The 16928-nt window shown below is 45.6% G+C and overlaps 1 protein-coding gene across 1 annotated transcript in view; it reads right to left on the minus strand.

The window, feature by feature from the left end:
* STAU1 (staufen double-stranded RNA binding protein 1) overlaps positions 1–10137 on the minus strand; it is a 33254-nt gene extending 23117 nt beyond the window's left edge. Inside the window, exons 1-2 of the mRNA XM_084271651.1 lie at positions 10006–10137; positions 4206–4272 (exon numbers count right to left, since the gene is read on the minus strand). The gene's annotated coding sequence lies outside the window, so the exon portion shown is untranslated. The remainder of the gene's footprint in view (positions 1–4205; positions 4273–10005) is intronic.
* Between the last annotated feature and the right edge of the window lie 6791 nt (positions 10138–16928).

Raw genomic sequence — 16928 nt, forward strand, 5'->3', positions numbered from 1 at the left:
ACTAAACAAAGAGCAACTTCCATGAACAGATTACATTTCATGCACTCTGCCATTTGAAGCTAAAGTCTTCCCCTCAGAAGAACAAGCAATAAATGCAGTCTTTACAAAACAACTATTTAGAGCATGAACCTTTTGTTATAATCATACACCCCCACCCCCCTGCCCAGAATCACCAAGGAGGCCTCATCACTGATGAGGGAGGGGAACACAACTGGTGTCCAGGAGAAAACACCCAAGTAGCTGTAGAGAAGGGAAAGTGTAAGAGTTCACAGGCTTTATAAACTACATGGGGTTTGAAGGTTACGTCTATTTAAGTCAGAATGTGTCTCAGTCACAGTTCAAGCATCACTTCAGAGTTATTTGGCCTTGCAACACTGTAAACAAGTGTTGAAAGTGGCACAGAAACCCATGTTCCTTTAAGAAAAGCCACCTCCACGCGATGAGCTTGTACCAGTTGATGTGAAGTACTGTGATAGACCTTTCCTCCACTGACAAATTAGTATTAGATTTCTGTTACACATGGATGCAACATTATCTTAATGTTCATACAGATAAACCTAAATTTACACTAGTGGATTGCCAGTCTGAAGGCTGCCACTGCTGCCAGAGCCCAGCCGCCCGTATCCGCTTACGATCCCCAGAGCAATTTATTCATTAAAAATAAATCGTACAGCCAAATAAATGCATTTTACACACAAAGGCAGACACACATGCACACATAATGCTGGCCAGCCATAGATTTCATTAAGGCAGCCAAAGAAAGTGTATTCTTTCATAATTTATAGATGGAGAAATCCCTGCTCCAGACACCAGCGGGGAGCTATTAGTAGCAACACAACTCCACTAGTGCCCTGTAAGCTTCAAATTCTGAACCTGTGAATGGACTTCCAAATGCAAGAGGAGCAGCAATGAGTCACAGTGAAGTTTTTAGCTACAAACTGACAAAACAAACCTAAGAGGAAAACCTAGGTTAATATATTCTTGGATATAAAGATTTCTTTATTTCCTTATTAAATAAGAGAAAAGGGAAGAAGCTACTAGGAAGCAACAGATACACCAATAAAACTATCTTCTGGAATATTTTACTTTGAAGAAACATGATAAACATGCCAGGCTTACCAAAGCACTGGTGGGATAACTTTGTTTTTTTACTAGGGAGTGAAATAAGTTCAGCCCTTGTTGGTTCAGAAGACCTATAGGTAGATCATACTCAAAACAAATCCTGTATTTGACTACAAAATTTGCTGAAGTTACACACTGGGTGCATTGTAACTGTGAAAAGGGCATTAGGGCATCTATCTAAAGGAGTTCCAAGAAGTTGTCAGACAAAGATGAAAAGTATGTAGAATAAGACTGCAGAGTAATAATTTTATAATCATTAAGTTTTATTCCCAGGAGCATCACTGGAAACACTGATTTCTAGGTTTTTTTTTCCCCAAACATAAAACAACAACACTGTCTGGAAAAGACTATGAAGTATTGCAGTGCAGAAAAACCCAACAACCCAAACCCAAACCACCCTCCCAAACTAATTCTCCTTCCCTGCTCAAGTGCAATGCCCTTTAAAGTAATTGAAGTTAAATGGTTTCTACCCCACACAGTTTAAGCAGATGACACCAAATGTGTATTTTGAAGTCAGTATCACAGGATCTTTCATATCATGCTGGAAAGGAAGTCTGAAATTCTTCTCAGAAAACTGCTGACCAGCATGCTGCTTTCAGAGCATGGCACCACCCTTTGCTCAAGGCTTGGTGTTAGGGGACATGGAATTTCAGCTCCAAAATCCATACGTTAAGGTGGTACCATACAAACACAGAAGAACAGTACACCAACCACTCGTAAATTTTGTTTTCCAAAAAGGGAAGTCCCTGACAAGGATATTATTAGTTCACTTTCTATATTTACTGCAGAGTACTACAGAACCTCACAGCCCTGCAACTCAGGCTGCTCTGACCCAGCTCCCTCTCCATCAAGAGCTACAACCATCAGCATTCAGCTTGACAAAGCTTTTCAGCAGACACCTCTGATAAGAGAAATCAGGACAGACAATTCAGACACTATTTACAAAAAATCTGTAGAGACCCGAGGTCACACCCTACTGCTTGAAACAATAAGGTTCTGGAAACCAATCCAATTTCAAAGTTTTCAGCTATCCACACTCCATAACCAGACACAAAACAAAGCTGCAGATGCATCCACAGCTCATCACCTGCTTATTCTCAGCAGAGACACCAACTGCCCAGCTCCTTCAGCAGCCTGCCTGCTCAGTCACATCTACAGGGGCTGAGGGAGAAGGCAGCAAAGTGCCTGCAGCACACCTCACTGGAATTCACCACACATCCCCCCCAAACCTTTCAACCAAATGGAAGAGTTCAGCCTTTGTGTACCTCCTGGGAACCCAGAAGACTCCCAACCTCACAAGAACCCAAGGACTGAGAGTTTAAGCACAGCTCAGTTGGTACCAAGCCCATTCGCCCTCCCCTGCAAAATGCTTTGCAATTACAAATGGAGCCATGATTTGATGGCCAAAGTTACCACAGTAATTACCAAGTACCCAGCCTCTGGAGCCATTCATTTAGCAAGAAAAAAAAAGAGGCACTCAACAGGATCCTGTAAGTGCTCCTTTCCATTGCTTTTTCTAAAAGTGGAGGAAGAAAAAGCTGCCCTGCCTAACAGAAAAGAAATTGTAAGGAGTCAGTAAGCTAAACCTTTCCTTGAAATAAAGATCTGAAGCCTGAAGAACACACTGTTGTTCAAGGTTTCTCCCCAAGACATCCAAGCAGCTGAGTACCCAGGCATGCCAGTCTTTCACCACAGCTCAGCAGACATTTATTATCAGGGAGAGAACTGAATCACAATGAAAATAAAACTTTTCCAATTAATGTATCATTTTTAACCCAAGTGAGCATAATGTTTGTTTCTACAACCTCACGTTTTCCTATTCAGATCAACAGATGAATCCACATCCTGTGAGTTACCAGCAATTCAGAACTGTTTCAGAGTTCATTAGCCTGAATTCAAGCAGAACCCAACAAGGCATTAAAAACAGCTCGTGAATGGCTAAAAATCTGCTTTACAAATCCCTGACAATCATAGACAGTAGGTAATAGCCTACAAGATTATACCTTAAAAGTTTATATATACAAATACATATTATGCTTTCTTTTTAAAAAACATTTAGCTCATGCTTTGACAAGCAACTTCAAAGAACAGCCTGACAAAACAAACTGGAATTTTGTTTGGATTTTTTCAGCTACCTGTGAAGCTCATGATGCTGTGACTGATTTGCATGAAGTATTTCACTAGGGTCTAAGAACACACTGTCCATCACTGCACATTTAATTACAGGTTATCTGGGGATTATAAAAAGGTTTTACAAAGTAATATCCGCTCTACCCTGTAACAGGCTTACAAAATCCTAACTATCCAAGAAAAAGCACTATAATCTCAAAAGTTGAGTCTAACAACTTTGAATGGGTAGAGAAACAGGGATGCCAGTATTTTGGGTGATTTCCCCACATAAGCAGGGGTCAGCTACTTCAAGCTTCTCAAGACAAATACAGGACAAATACCTGACCCCTATACAATACTGGAGGCATTGCTAGAACTTAAAACCACTCACAAACACTAAAAGACAGGTGAGTGAACAAACGTTTTACTCTTTCCATCGTAGCCAGCAGCTAATGACATATCTTGCTCCTTTCCTGCCCTTCTACAATTCCTTTTCACTAAGACAGACATTATTTTAAATGCAACGACCTATGGGCAATAAGAAATGCAGAGAGATGGATTTTCAGAAGACAGAGCACTGCTCCCCACTCCAGGTTTAAAATTTTTATGTTCTTTTGGTGCATCAATGCCTGGAATATTCCCAGAAATTTGAATGCATTAAAATGCAAAGCTCAGAAGTCACTAAGGTAACCAAAAGGCAAGCAAAGAAATGTAAAGATCTGAACACAGGCCACTCAGCCACAGATAAATTAAAATCTTCCTCTCTAGAAGAAAGAATGTTTCATTTTCAGATAAAAGTTCTCTTGGGGCTTTTTTGTATTGTAATTCTCAAAGGTGTTAAAGATAGAAGCCAGAGGATCAAACAAAACCCAACGCTTCCTGTGGATAATCATGCTTCACCACAACTTGTGGTTCCTTTAATAGATGCAAATAGAAGGTAAGAAATATTAATGTTTTAGGTAAATTTCCTGTACCTTTAGGAGATCCAGAGAGTGAAGATTTGGATTTAGTTCCGAATAGGGTATTTATGATGGAGAATGCCTAAAAGGAAAAACAAAGAGTTAGCATTTTGCTTCCTAAAGCTACACGAAGATCTTCTGCAGTGTATGTCCCACCACTACATTGAATGTGCCTCTCCTGTTTGGATGACAATTAAATTCTCACTGACTGCTCAACAGAGCTATATTTTTCCAAGCAGAAATTCCAACCTGATCCAAGAATCTTCTCTCCTTGCTCTCTCCCCAAACCCAAGTGATTCTTCTTGCACAAACAGTGGAATCTCACAATAATGCTCTTTGCAGGATTACAAGGGTCACTGGCAAATTTTCTTTGTGTAGCAAGGCTTCCAGTTGCAGAGAAGTCAACCTTCCTCCTAACAGCCCTAGAGATCAGCGGCTCGAATCAGACCCAGACCTTTAATTCAAAGAGCCAAACCAAAACCAAGCCACCAACCTGAGAAACTCTGGCAGCTATTATCTGCAAAAGTCTGATATAAATTCTACTTTTGGCCACATCTCCAGACTAATGATTTCTCTCACAAAAAGGCACATATATATATATATATGTAAAATCAACCTAGCTAAAGCTAGGTTTAGAATAAAATTGTTTGTGTACTGAATATGAAGCCTGCCACTGCATGGACTGCTCTAAATGGAAATCAAAACGTATTTTATTCTGCTTACAAATATAGCACAAAGTGTTTAATCCTTCTTTTCCATGACTAAAGCCAACTGTGCGCAGATGCTACGACGTTACTACCAGCAGCAAAACGGGTAAGATCTCGATCTTGATTAAGGTTAGAAGAGGATGTAGATAAACAAGCTCTTGAATTTACTTCAGTCAGCCATTTCAAAATCCTACAGTGGATCTTAGAATGGTAACCAGTTATCTTGGAGGAGTCCTGCGGAACAGATGAGGTTACAGAGCCCCATGAAGGCAGGCAGCGTGCCTGTTTTAACTGGAGTGAAGAAGGGAGCTGAGGGGATTACAGTCCTATCAGTTCAACTTTTCTGGAGGCTTAATTAAGCACCTCAAAACCAAGGAAATGGATAATACTCCCAGGCGGGACCAAAGCTGAGCTGTACAAAGACATCTGAATTTTCTCCAGCCACCTCTGGCAGTCCAACCAGGCTCAACAGTGAATCACTCATCTCAGCCATGCGAGGTTCTGAGCAGGTACTGTCTGACCAAACACAGGGTGAGACCCCACCAGCTGGCACTGGCAGAGCAGCACAGGAGTTACAACCAACAGAACATCATTACCCAACAGAAGCCAATGCTAACAGGCTCTTTTAGAAAAGGCAGTCATCACACTGAGATGCAGAATTGGAAAGTCAGCCCAAGAGTTATCTGCTGTAGTTCTTCTAGTCCATCCTTGGTGTTCCTGAGCCCGCAGCCAGAGCACTGTGTCGGCACTTGGGTACCAGGCTTCAAGGCAGATGTGGACCCAGCCAGCAGAAACAAAGTGGATAATGCACCAGCCATGTGGCTTTGGAAAATTATAACCTATTATACTGGGGTTGTACATGCTGACAAGGAGAGGGCTGTCTGGGACCTGACAACCAGAAGTCTTAAAGTACAGCTTTTGGAGTGTAAAAGAATCACATTTTCCATGCTTAAGGTGACAGAACTAGAGGCAAGAGACTTAAAATTGCATCAAGAAAATGCTTACTTATGGCAATGGTTGCAATGAACTATGCTGCTTTGGGTGACAGAGGTGACGTCACTGTTGGCAAACTTCAAGAAATTGATAAATATCCACTTCAAATGAGGCCAGCATACCTGACACCACAGGGGATGGATGGACTACTGCACTCCCTCGAGTCCCTCCCAGCCTGGATTCCCATGACTGCAAACAGCCTTTGCTGTACCTGGCTGTAACAGCACTTTTGTCTCTTACTGGAGGAAGACAACAGCTTTGTTGTTAAACAACAGGTTTGGCAAAAAGGGGGGGGAACTCACTTGGGTCCTGCCACAGTCTGCTCTGAACTCTGATACACCACTTGAAAATACAAGAGGGACTAAATCCTCAAAGAAACAGGTTCTATTCTTTGTCAGGCCCCGAACACGCAGAGGTGTCCTATTCCATAGGATGTGTACAGGCAGAAGGCTGGGAGTTGTGATGTTCTCATTACACTATTTGTTACAAGCTCACACATGTACCCCATTAAAACTTCCTCTGCGTTCACTCGTGACCCCCCAGCACCAGGCAGGGAGGGCTTTTCATGGAATGAGAGTGGAGTGAGAAACAGAACAGACAAACCATCGAGATTCAAACTACAAGGACTTCTTGACACCACCAACTAAAACTCATGCCATAAACAATATCCAAGGAAAAGTTTCAGCTCTGGGATTTGGGTTTTTAAATTAAACATCAATTTCTTTCTGAAAAGCGGATGCTTCATACCACAGTGCATTTGAACAGCTACTGACCCTTCAGGCACACTGCAAGGAAGCCTGCTCCTGCTCAACAACACACTCTGTTCTCCAAGCAGGAAAGTTCATTTATCCCTGTTTCACAGATGGGCAACTAGAGCACAGACCCCACGTCCTATCCCTGCGGAAGGATGCGCGTACGTATCCGAGGTGGGGGCAAAGTGGAACAGAAACAACTAAACCAAGTGTGGAACATACAACATTTACTCACTGACCCTTTGTCACCCGTATTTTCACACCTATTGCTACTCAAAGGCAACCAGCCCTTGCTGGGGTAAAAGCACAGCATTGCCACAGCGCAGGGACACCCCACTGAGCTGCTCGGACAGAGGCGGATGCAGCCCCAGCTCCAGTCGGGATTTGCAGCCACATCAAAGCCAGACCCACTGCTCAGCACCACCAGAGACCACAGGCTGGGGACTACTCAGTGCATTCAATACCTAGAGAAAATACTGGTTACAAAGAGTCCCTCTCCCCTCCCTTTTTTTAAAGGGGTTCTAAATAACTCACACAGGGTGGCTGAGGCTCTTTTGTCCCACATTTGGATGTTTTGGAGCACGAAGAACAAATCTTCACTAATTTTAGGAGGTTTGTTGAGAAGGTTCATTTCCTAACACGCCTCTGAGAAGCCCCCATCAGTGGTAGCTTTGTGACACACAGCACAAACTTCTAAAGCCTTCGACTGCTCCAAGTGTTTTAAGAACAACATCTAACTATTTACAATGGGAAAGTCTAAATAAACATTCGCTACCAATCAAGATAAAGCAAAAAGACTGCACATCTTGCAGACTCAAGGCAAGTTATGCAAAATGTACAGCACGAGCTGAACAACCTTCTCTCCTTAGATAAATCTTTTTCTGCAATATTTGGGCAAGCCAAGGTACATCTCAAAGGCAACGTGTACTGTAGAAAAAGATGATGCACTTTTTGAGTGCTGGCAAGATGAATTTTCAAGGGTGGAAATGCTCAGTATTAAGCAAATTAGCTTGGGAGCTAAGATATGGATTATTAATACAAGAACAGGTGATAAAAAGTGAAAATTTGAAAGTAAAATCTGAAGGAAAAGGAGGAACTAGCAGATGCAGACACAAACCAGACTGTTCCAAACAAAATGCAAAATAACAAACCAGAAAGTGATAAGTCAAATCATGAATAAAGATACATGCTTAGAAGCTTACTTCTAGCTGAGTAAGTCCTGGGACAACATAATGTAATGATCCTTTTTTCCTGCAGTGGAACATGTGAACAAACCCCACTGACACCGATCACAGCCAACACAGTATCAGCGCTCAGATCTCCTCTATTGTTCCAGTTGCACCTTACAGAACTCAGGTAAAATACTCAGCTCCTCAGCCAGCATCCTGGGTGAATCAATTAAATAACTTTTTGTGGGGTTTTTTTTTAAAGTTCCTATGGCTTCAGAATAAAGCTGCTATTCTTCAGCAGGACCTGAAAGGCAGTTTTCATTTTTGCTCTGACTTTGCACAGTTAAGGCATCCCAAATTTACTTAAGCCCAGTAATACTTTAATTTTGCCACAAAATACCTAATCCTTTGGCTGTCTGGTATTGATGGTGAAAAAATGATTAATGATAAATGCAATGAAAGTTTTGACACAAAGGAGGAGTGGCTGCTTAAAATAATAATAATAAGGACTGTATCTTGCATACATCCATTAAGGAGAGTTCTGAAGTGAGATTGTGATTCAACATCAGAAAATAGAAAATACAGTAAAAAATTCAACTCATTTGCTCTTTAAACTTTCATCAGGATGTGACAGACATCCAATGAATATCTCTGCAAGTCTGAGCATACAAATTTGTTGCATATATAATCAATAGACAAATCAGAGATGCTATAGCTGCATCATTAAAACTCAAGTTTTGATCTTCTCTAGTATCTAAAAAGAGACCTTTCTGCCAGTTTGAGCAAAGGAACTTGCACGTTCCAGTTCGAAGAGAGAAGATTTTATAAATATACTATTCCAAAAGCAGACAAAGGACTTCATTCAGATATTTTATTTCACTGCTATATATATACACACACACACACACATTCCAAATTACGTTCCTCCCAGGTTTGCCTTAAACCTGCCAGAAAAGCAATTACCACAACACCCAGCAGATGAATAAATCAGAAAGATGGCTGTCAACACCACAGCCAGAGCATCACCTGCATGGGCAGCCCAGACACACCGAACCCCCTGTAACCTCTAGGAAAGGCAGAAGCAGCAGAGAGATTTAAAAGGAACTTGTTGCTGTTCCATCTCCTGAAAAAACCCAACTAGTGTCGTGACCAAAAGCCAGGGAACGAGCACGGTGAGCCGGGTGCAGTGATGGCTGCCAAACCCAGCGGGCAACCAGGAGAAAGTGCGACGATGCCAGTGTTCAGAAAGCAAGCTAATGCTGCTAATACCAGCTGTCTCGGTGTTTGCACTGTAAGCTGTACCAGGGGAAGGCTGGGGGCGTCTCCTGCTGTTGTCACCGTACCTACACCTTCCCCAGAACAGGCAGACAAGTCTGGTTCAGCCTCGGGAGATTGCGTGCCCCCGAGACTTCGCACAAGTCTCTGGCTGTTGTCACCCACTCGGGGCAGCCCGGAGAGGCAGGGTGGCTGCAGCCGCTTTCTCCAAGGGGTTCGGGGAGCCTAAACCGGCCGTGCCGCCACCGACCCGCGCTCCGGGGGAGGCCGGAGCCAGCACTGTCACCCTCCGCGCTGGAAGGGGGATTTACGGGCAGGGGAGGATCGCCCCCATCACCTGCCCGGCGCACTCGGGGTGCCCAGTGCTGCTGCCAGCACCGTCCCACGGCGGTCAGGGAGCCCAGCCCCGCCGCTGTCACTACCCTCGCAGGGGCCGGCCGGGTCGCCCACCACCCCTGTGCTCGCCCCGTGAGCTCGGGGGCGCCGCGGCCGCTCGGGCAGGGAGGGCGGGCTGGAGCCCACGCAGCCCCCGCCAGCGGCCCCATCGAGGCTCAGCGGGGGTGGCCCCGCGGCTCGCCCGCCGCGACCTGCCCCGCTCCCCCCACCCCCACCCCCCCCGCGCAGGTCGCTCCCCCGCGCCGGGCCCCCGCCGAGCGGTGGGGACAGGGCCGGGGGCTGCTCCCCCGGCCCGCCACCGCCCCCGGGAGCCGGGCAAAGCCCCGTGCGGGGCGGGAACGCGGCGGGGGGAGAGGAGGGAGAGGAGGGGGAGCAGGGGGGCGGGCCCGCCCGCCGCGGGGGCAGTCCCCTCCCCACAGCCCCGCCGGCACGGCTCGGCGCGGCCCCCGCTAGGCCCCGCCGCCGCCACCCCCCGCCCCGCTGCCTCGGCGCCGGGGGGAGCCCGGGCCGCCTCCCCCCTCACCTGGCTGCCTGGGCTGCGGCTCCCGGGCCGGCTGGTGGTGCGGGCCAGCGGGCGGCTCAGTCCATGGGCCGGGTCCCGGGGGGGGAGCCGGGGGGCGACCGCGGCAGCGGAGGGAGGCGGCGGGCACAGGGCAAACACTAAAGAGAATGAGCGGGGCCAGCTCCGGCCGGGGAGGAAGTGACGGCACCGCGCCGGGAGGCGGGGTAGGCCGCGAGCCAATCGAGAGCGGTCGAGCCCCCGCGGGCACCACCCCGCTCAGCGCTCTCAGCCAATGGGCGTGGCGGCCGGCTGGGAGCACCGCCTCCTCCGCGAGGACTACAAGTCCCGGCGTGCCTCGCGGAAGAGCTGCAGCCCGCTTTGGGGCAGAGGGACTACAGCTCCCGGCGTGCCCCGCGCCCGTTAGGGCCGGCATTCACCGCCAAGATGGCGGCGCCAGAGGAGAGAGCGGAGCGGCTGGACACCCCCTCCCCCCGCGCTCCGGTGTTGTCCAGCGGGCTGCTCCCGGCCGCCCTTCTCTGGGCCCCGGCTCCCTCCCTACCCGTCTGTCTCCCGCCCCAGGGACCGGCAGCCCCGTTTGCTCAGCGGGCGAGAGCGCCCCGAGTTCGGGGGGCGCCGGGGAGTCGCACGCACGGCCGGGCCGCGGCCCCGCGGTAGCGGAGCCCCCAGGGGCCAGGCCGCCGCCCGCCGCTGGGAAACTGGCTGCGTATGAGGCTCCTGCGGCGCGGCGAGGGGCCGGCGGGTCTCCCCGCTCCCGGCCTGGCGCCCAGCGGCACCGCACACCCCCGGGGCAGGGGCTCCCCTGCCGCCCGCTCCGCGCTGGGTGCTTCGCTTCTCTGTGGGTAGCGCAGCGACACGTACGGGGCATCCCCGCTGCCCGCTCCCGTCCCTGCCTTTCTGGCAAGAGCCCGAAGCGGGAGAGATGCAGGAGTTGCCGGGCCCCGGGAAGCTGCTCTGCCCTCGCAGGGAGAAGCAAGGCGAGGGGAGGGGAGGAGGCCCAGGACTGGCTGTGTCCCACAGCCGTTAAGCGTCAGGGTAAAGTTGTTTTCAGAGAAGGAGTTAATAGCCAATGTCACCGACCCCGCGAAGAAAGGGGATTTAAAGAAATCTCAAATTTCAAAACACGTGGGTGGGACGAAACAATCGCGCTGAACCTCGTACAAGTAAAACCAGTAACCACGTATGTGCCAAACCTTTGAAGAGATCCCGCCCCTGTGTGCAGAGCTGCACACGACCGACATCATTTGGCTGCAGCTGACTGCACTTGAATTCCAGATCCGTGTCTGGGTATGAAAGGCACATGAACTAAATCCCTGTAGTTCCCATGTGCAGCTTTAATTTGCTTTCTATGCGCCTGTCACCCCACTTCCCAAAACTCCCCCCATCTGCCAGTAATCACCTGCCTCTACCTTTGCACCATGGCTCTTGGAGACTTTGTGACTGGCTTTGCTGATCTCTGGTAACTACAACCTGGAGTCAATCCACACGCATTAGCTAAGTCAAAATAGAGATAGGAGTGTATTTATTTTGCATTAAGAAAGCAAGAATTCCAGCATGCCACCTCTGAAGTCTATAATTTCTAGTAATTTTAGATTTTTCATAGAAATGGAGACTTCAGAGTGTTGTGTTGCTTCAGATGCCATAGTTCTTGAGAGAAAACTCTGTTTGCAGTAGCTTGTATCTGTCCAGTGAGCTTCTGACATAGCGCGAGCTTCCCTTCCTGCATCTCTGTAGCAATCAAGATGCTCTACAAGGTTTAAATAAATGCCACCATTCATTTTTCTAAGGTTAATGATTATTTAGACACCCCTTTTCCTAACCTGTACGATTTCTTACAGCTGCATCTCCTGACAAACCTGCACTAGCAAAGCAGCTTAGCAGAAACTGCAGCCTGACACTGAAGAGTCCCCCAGAAAAAGATACCGTGAGAACTTTTTGGTTTAGAAATAGTTTATCTTTCTTAATAGGTAAAAATACATTTTAAATTACAGGTTGCATTCAAACCCTATGGCATCATCAAATTGCGAGTCAGTAATTCCTGCCATTGTCTGGCAAAATAATTTGGCATCCAGCGCACAACATTTACGAACTGAACATGTGTAAATGCAGAAGCCTTCATAGTTAGTGGGGAGAATCACAACTACAACATTTCAGCAAAACCAAATCAGAAATAAAACCCAACATACCTAAAGCTCCATATCCACATCTGTGTACTAAGTGCTGATATGGATCCAAAGACACCATAAGGAAAATACATCGTACACTGAAAATCAATGGACAATATAGCATTTAAAAGACATTCTCCAAATATAAGTATACAGATATATATCCCATATCACTTTTAAACATCTACTCATATGTTCTTGTGGTCTGTCACATAATAACACGTGCTGCTAGATGCTTTAATTATTCCATGCCAGCAACAGTTATATTTCAGAAGGAAATGACATTTCAACTGTTGTGTAATCATTGCTGCAAGGCTCCATGTTGTCTGTAACAGAAACAACATCTGTGCAGGTTTTTTGTAGAAAGTTAGGTGGAGAAGGGAATTACACAGCTTCTTGGTCATTTTTTGTTTGTTTTCCCCAGATTAAGTTACATCAAAATTCATTTTTATGTTCTTGTTTTCCAGAAGCTTGTGAACATCTGGGTAAGTGCAAACCCAGATCAGGACAAGAAGTATCCACAGCCAGATTACAAAGTTGACCATAATTTTAAGAAATACATGTGTAATTCAAAAGTCTGAGGAGCACTCAGAATACTACCTCAACTACCCAACACGTTTCTCCTTCCATTTGAAGGGTATTTACTCCTTTAGTACACATGTGATTATTAATTTGAAAATGTTACAAGACATTTTTCCACTCTTCTTTATATAGCAGCTTAAACAAGGACAGGGGCTATTTCTAGCTAATAAGAGTTTGTAAAGTATTCAAAACTTCCGTTGTGTTTATGCAGGAAGCTGTACTGTCATTACAGTACTTTCAGATGTTCATATTGAAATCTGATTATTTGCTATCAATATAGTTTCTTTGTTAAATACTTACTTCAAAATGCTCCTTGTATCAGCCACAAAACCAGAGTGTGACTTTCTCTTCACAGCTTTTGAAAATGAAAACATTTTTCTAGGAAGCTGAATATGTGAACTGGCTGTGCTACACCCTGGTACTCTGCTTTCCTGACACGTTACTCACTGGTAACAAAATACCTTCTGCTTTCCATTAAGATTTATTACTTTAATATTAAGCTATTTTCTTCTATTCTCATCTTAAATACAATACAGGAAGCCCAGCATAAGCTTTGACCTCATGTGAATTAGAAAATTGTTATTTTGAAAGAAAATTTTAAAGCCTGTAGTCACTTTGCAAGTAGGTGCCAAGAGAGGCCACCGAGCTGTCCGTGTGCTAGCTGCTGTCTCCTGTTACAGCCCCTATGCCCCAAGAACACCTCAGATTTCCTCTAAACTATATTAAAGGCAGTAATGACTTGATTGAAATAACTAAGGGGTAAGGGAAATTAAAGCTTTAATCCTGCTAGGTAGATTTACTGACAGATTTAAATTTTCAGAGAGAAGTCCTGCCTGGAGCGTACCTCTGTCGGTTAAGAGCTGCACAACTTCAAGAGCAAGTGCCTGAAAGGGGAAAAAAGGTCTCATACTGCTGCTGGGGGCTGAAAGAATACACAATGACTCTTTCAGCCTTTTATTTTTGTTGTTGAAACTGCAAAACAGGTTAACGGGTATTGAGAAATACTAGTGTTTCTGTGAAGAAAGGATTAAACTGCTTTAAGATTAATATCAAGGTGTGACAGGACCTTTGGGAGCAGGAAAGCCCAAGCCATTCTGGAGCACAGGTATAGCTGTATCCAGACCAGCTTTCCAAGATCTCCTGAGTGTTCACTTTGTGCTCCAGTAAATCCAGCTGGATGCCTGGATCTCTGCACTGCTACAGCTGAGCTGGTTTTATTACCCCCGTTAGCACAGGTGTACTACAGGAGTTGTGTTACAAACTTCTCTGAAGTTTCAGCAAATATTTTCACCAGCATTTTTGACAGAAAATGCACAAGAATGAGTGAACTTCAGGGAAGGGTGAAGAACCAAAAGATTGCTGTGACCAGCTTTGAGCTGGAATCTCACATGATGCCTTAAGGTCAGTTTGTGCTGGGGACAGTACAAAGGCATGCTCCAACAGCTTTGATCTGGCCTACCCCTTCCTGACACTGTCACAGCTCTCAGGAAAGCTGTTCTCAGGGAAAGGTCACAGAACAAGTACTGAAGTACATACACCAATAGAAGGAGTGCGGCCTGATGGAAGGCACACTCAGGCAAACAACTGAGAGACTAAAGAAAACCCAGTTTCCTGAAAGCAGAAGTCAGAGGAGAGAAAGAAGGTGTGCTGGCCTCATCAGAGAATTTTTATAATGAAACATCTGGCTCACTGAGAGGACACCTCTTATCTTGGCATGTATTTATGGAAAGGAAGAGAGAAAAAGAACTTTGCTTCAGTATGTGCTGCTGCCCCTGCAGGAATGCTGGTAGTACTGTGGCCCAAGAAAACAGGAATACCTACTAGTCTTGAGGGCAGTGGTGGTTTACTTTTTAGTGAAACAAACTATCTGGTATTTCTTCTGCTACAAAGTCTCAGCAAGTTATTTAGTAGCTGATTACCACAAGCCAGGCAGCAAGGACAGTAGATCTCTGGTGCCAAAAGATTCTTCACCCATTTCATAGTCAAGAAGGAGCAAGTTACCCTCAATCCTCGACCTTGAATTTGAATAATCTGCTATTAGAAGCTGCAGAGGAGAATTGGCTGCCTGTTTTCAGAAGTATTTCAGAAAAAGATCCCAGGTGATGGGCTGGGGTTAATTGTCTAACTCTGAATTAGAAGCCCCCAAGTCCGCACAAGAGCCAGTTGACACCGAGTGTTTCCAGCCTGATCTTTCTAAAGAAACTGGTATTTGCCAACTGTTTAACAAGGAATTCACCACAGGGTGGCCTAGAAAAGTTCAACAACCTTGCGAAAAACTCTTACAACATTGCTTGCATCATTTCCACTAAAATTAACAGATAGAGTTGGAACATGGCATTGCCCACTGAATCTTGAGAACGGGAGGTGTCAGAAGTAGCAATTCAGTCTCCACCTAAGTGAAGGTGAGGAAGATGCCAATAAGCTGTTTGCTTGTACTGTGAAGCAGAGATAGATCTGCTTTTGCCTGCACTACACTTGAAAAGATCATTTCCCTGAAAGGGTTAAGTGCTCTACACAAACACCTGCATGCCTTATGAAATCTGCAGAATATGTCAGGACTAAGGAACACGTCACTAAGAGTGCCACAGCCATGTCTACAAAGTCTAAGTTACTCAACTCTGAGCGAACTAAAGGACAAGTATGCCACTAGGTTTTGCTGATCTGAAGTCACTTAGGCACTTATTCACACGGAATGTCTGTCTAACAACAACAAGTCACACGTTGCAGGAAGTGCAAGAGAGTGAACACCAAGATTCACTGATAGTTTTCCATTCAGAAGAGCCAATTTTTCTTTGGCTTCCTTGGAAAAAAAAAGGTTCTGAGTTGTTGCTGTAAACCCTGTCATTTCATCTACGTTGGTACTGGTAAGAAACATCTGTTCACTCACATATCTCAGCAACCTGCTCCCAAAAGAAATCTTCCTTAGAACTGCATAAGTAAGATAGTCTAACAGAGCCCCTTAGTAGTGCAAAGTGCTGAAGAACCCTGCTTCAGCACAAGGTTTTCTAGCTACATGCATAATAGGCTGTCTGCTTGAATGAACTACTGTTACACAACCACCAGCACCAATTTAATTCTGGTTCTTTGAGGCCGAAGGAAAAGAAGGTCTGTGAGTTCTCTGCAGAACTCTTCTCCCCCCGTTATCCAAGGAAAAAGCCAAAGCTGCAGAGCAGACACTGTTTTGAGTACCCTTTTGGCTTTCAGGTTTTGAATGACCACAGCTCAATTAAGGTTGCCATTCGAGGTAGTCATTCAGTTCCCAACAAATGTCACCCATCTCCTGTGAGGCTTCAGCCTGTCTATTGGAGTTGGTTCTGCACAGCGCTGGGCAAACTCGTCACACACATCAGTCTCATCAGCATTAAGGCAGATGTTTTTCATGATCACCACTATGATTTCACACCTGAGAACCGCTTTCCCTTCATACCTGCATGACAGACCAGATTCAAGAAAACCTGTTGATGCTGACTCATTTAATACATTTTTAGGCACTTAGTAGTTTAAATCCATTGTCTGACAAGCAATTCCTTTGTATATGAAGGCCTGTGGCCAGCATGCACTCCCACATGGCAGCCACAGGCACTAAGGAAGAACCGACAGCTGATTCTGCTCTATGTTTCACCTTCAGTAAATTCAGTAACTTTCTTGATACAAGGCCCAGCTTCAACAGGCATTCTAACTCCAAAAAACCAGTCCTGATTCCAGTCATCTGCAGAACTTCTGTGGATAAGTAACAAAAAAAAAATTATGTCATGTATGACATTTCTTAATATCACACAAGTCTGAGACTTCATTCTTATTCAGGAGTTTTTCAACCTCTATATAATTAGATTTATTTATATCCCTGAAGTAGGAGTGCTCCAAAAGCCTGTGGTCTGGTAGTTTGGTGCCTGTTCCACCTGAGAATGCAGTAAGGCTCCAGCATTTGACTAGTCACTTAAAGAGCCACAACTAAGGTAAACCAACACACTTAGAACTCAAAGCCACCAAACCTCAATGTATTTATGAGGAAACAGGGAGAACATTTGAGTTTAACTTAACTCTAAGATCACGGCTTCAGCTATATTCATCACTAAAAATCCACTTGGAGACTGAGACCTGCTCCAAGAGGGTGTACTAGCTGCTTTTGCTGCCCTATACTGACATGTCTGGGTCAAAGAGAAGGGGTGCACCTGTTGA

This window comes from Gallinula chloropus, assembly GCF_964237585.1.
Source record: "Gallinula chloropus genome assembly, chromosome: 16".
In the NCBI taxonomy this organism is placed as follows: domain Eukaryota; kingdom Metazoa; phylum Chordata; class Aves; order Gruiformes; family Rallidae; genus Gallinula; species Gallinula chloropus.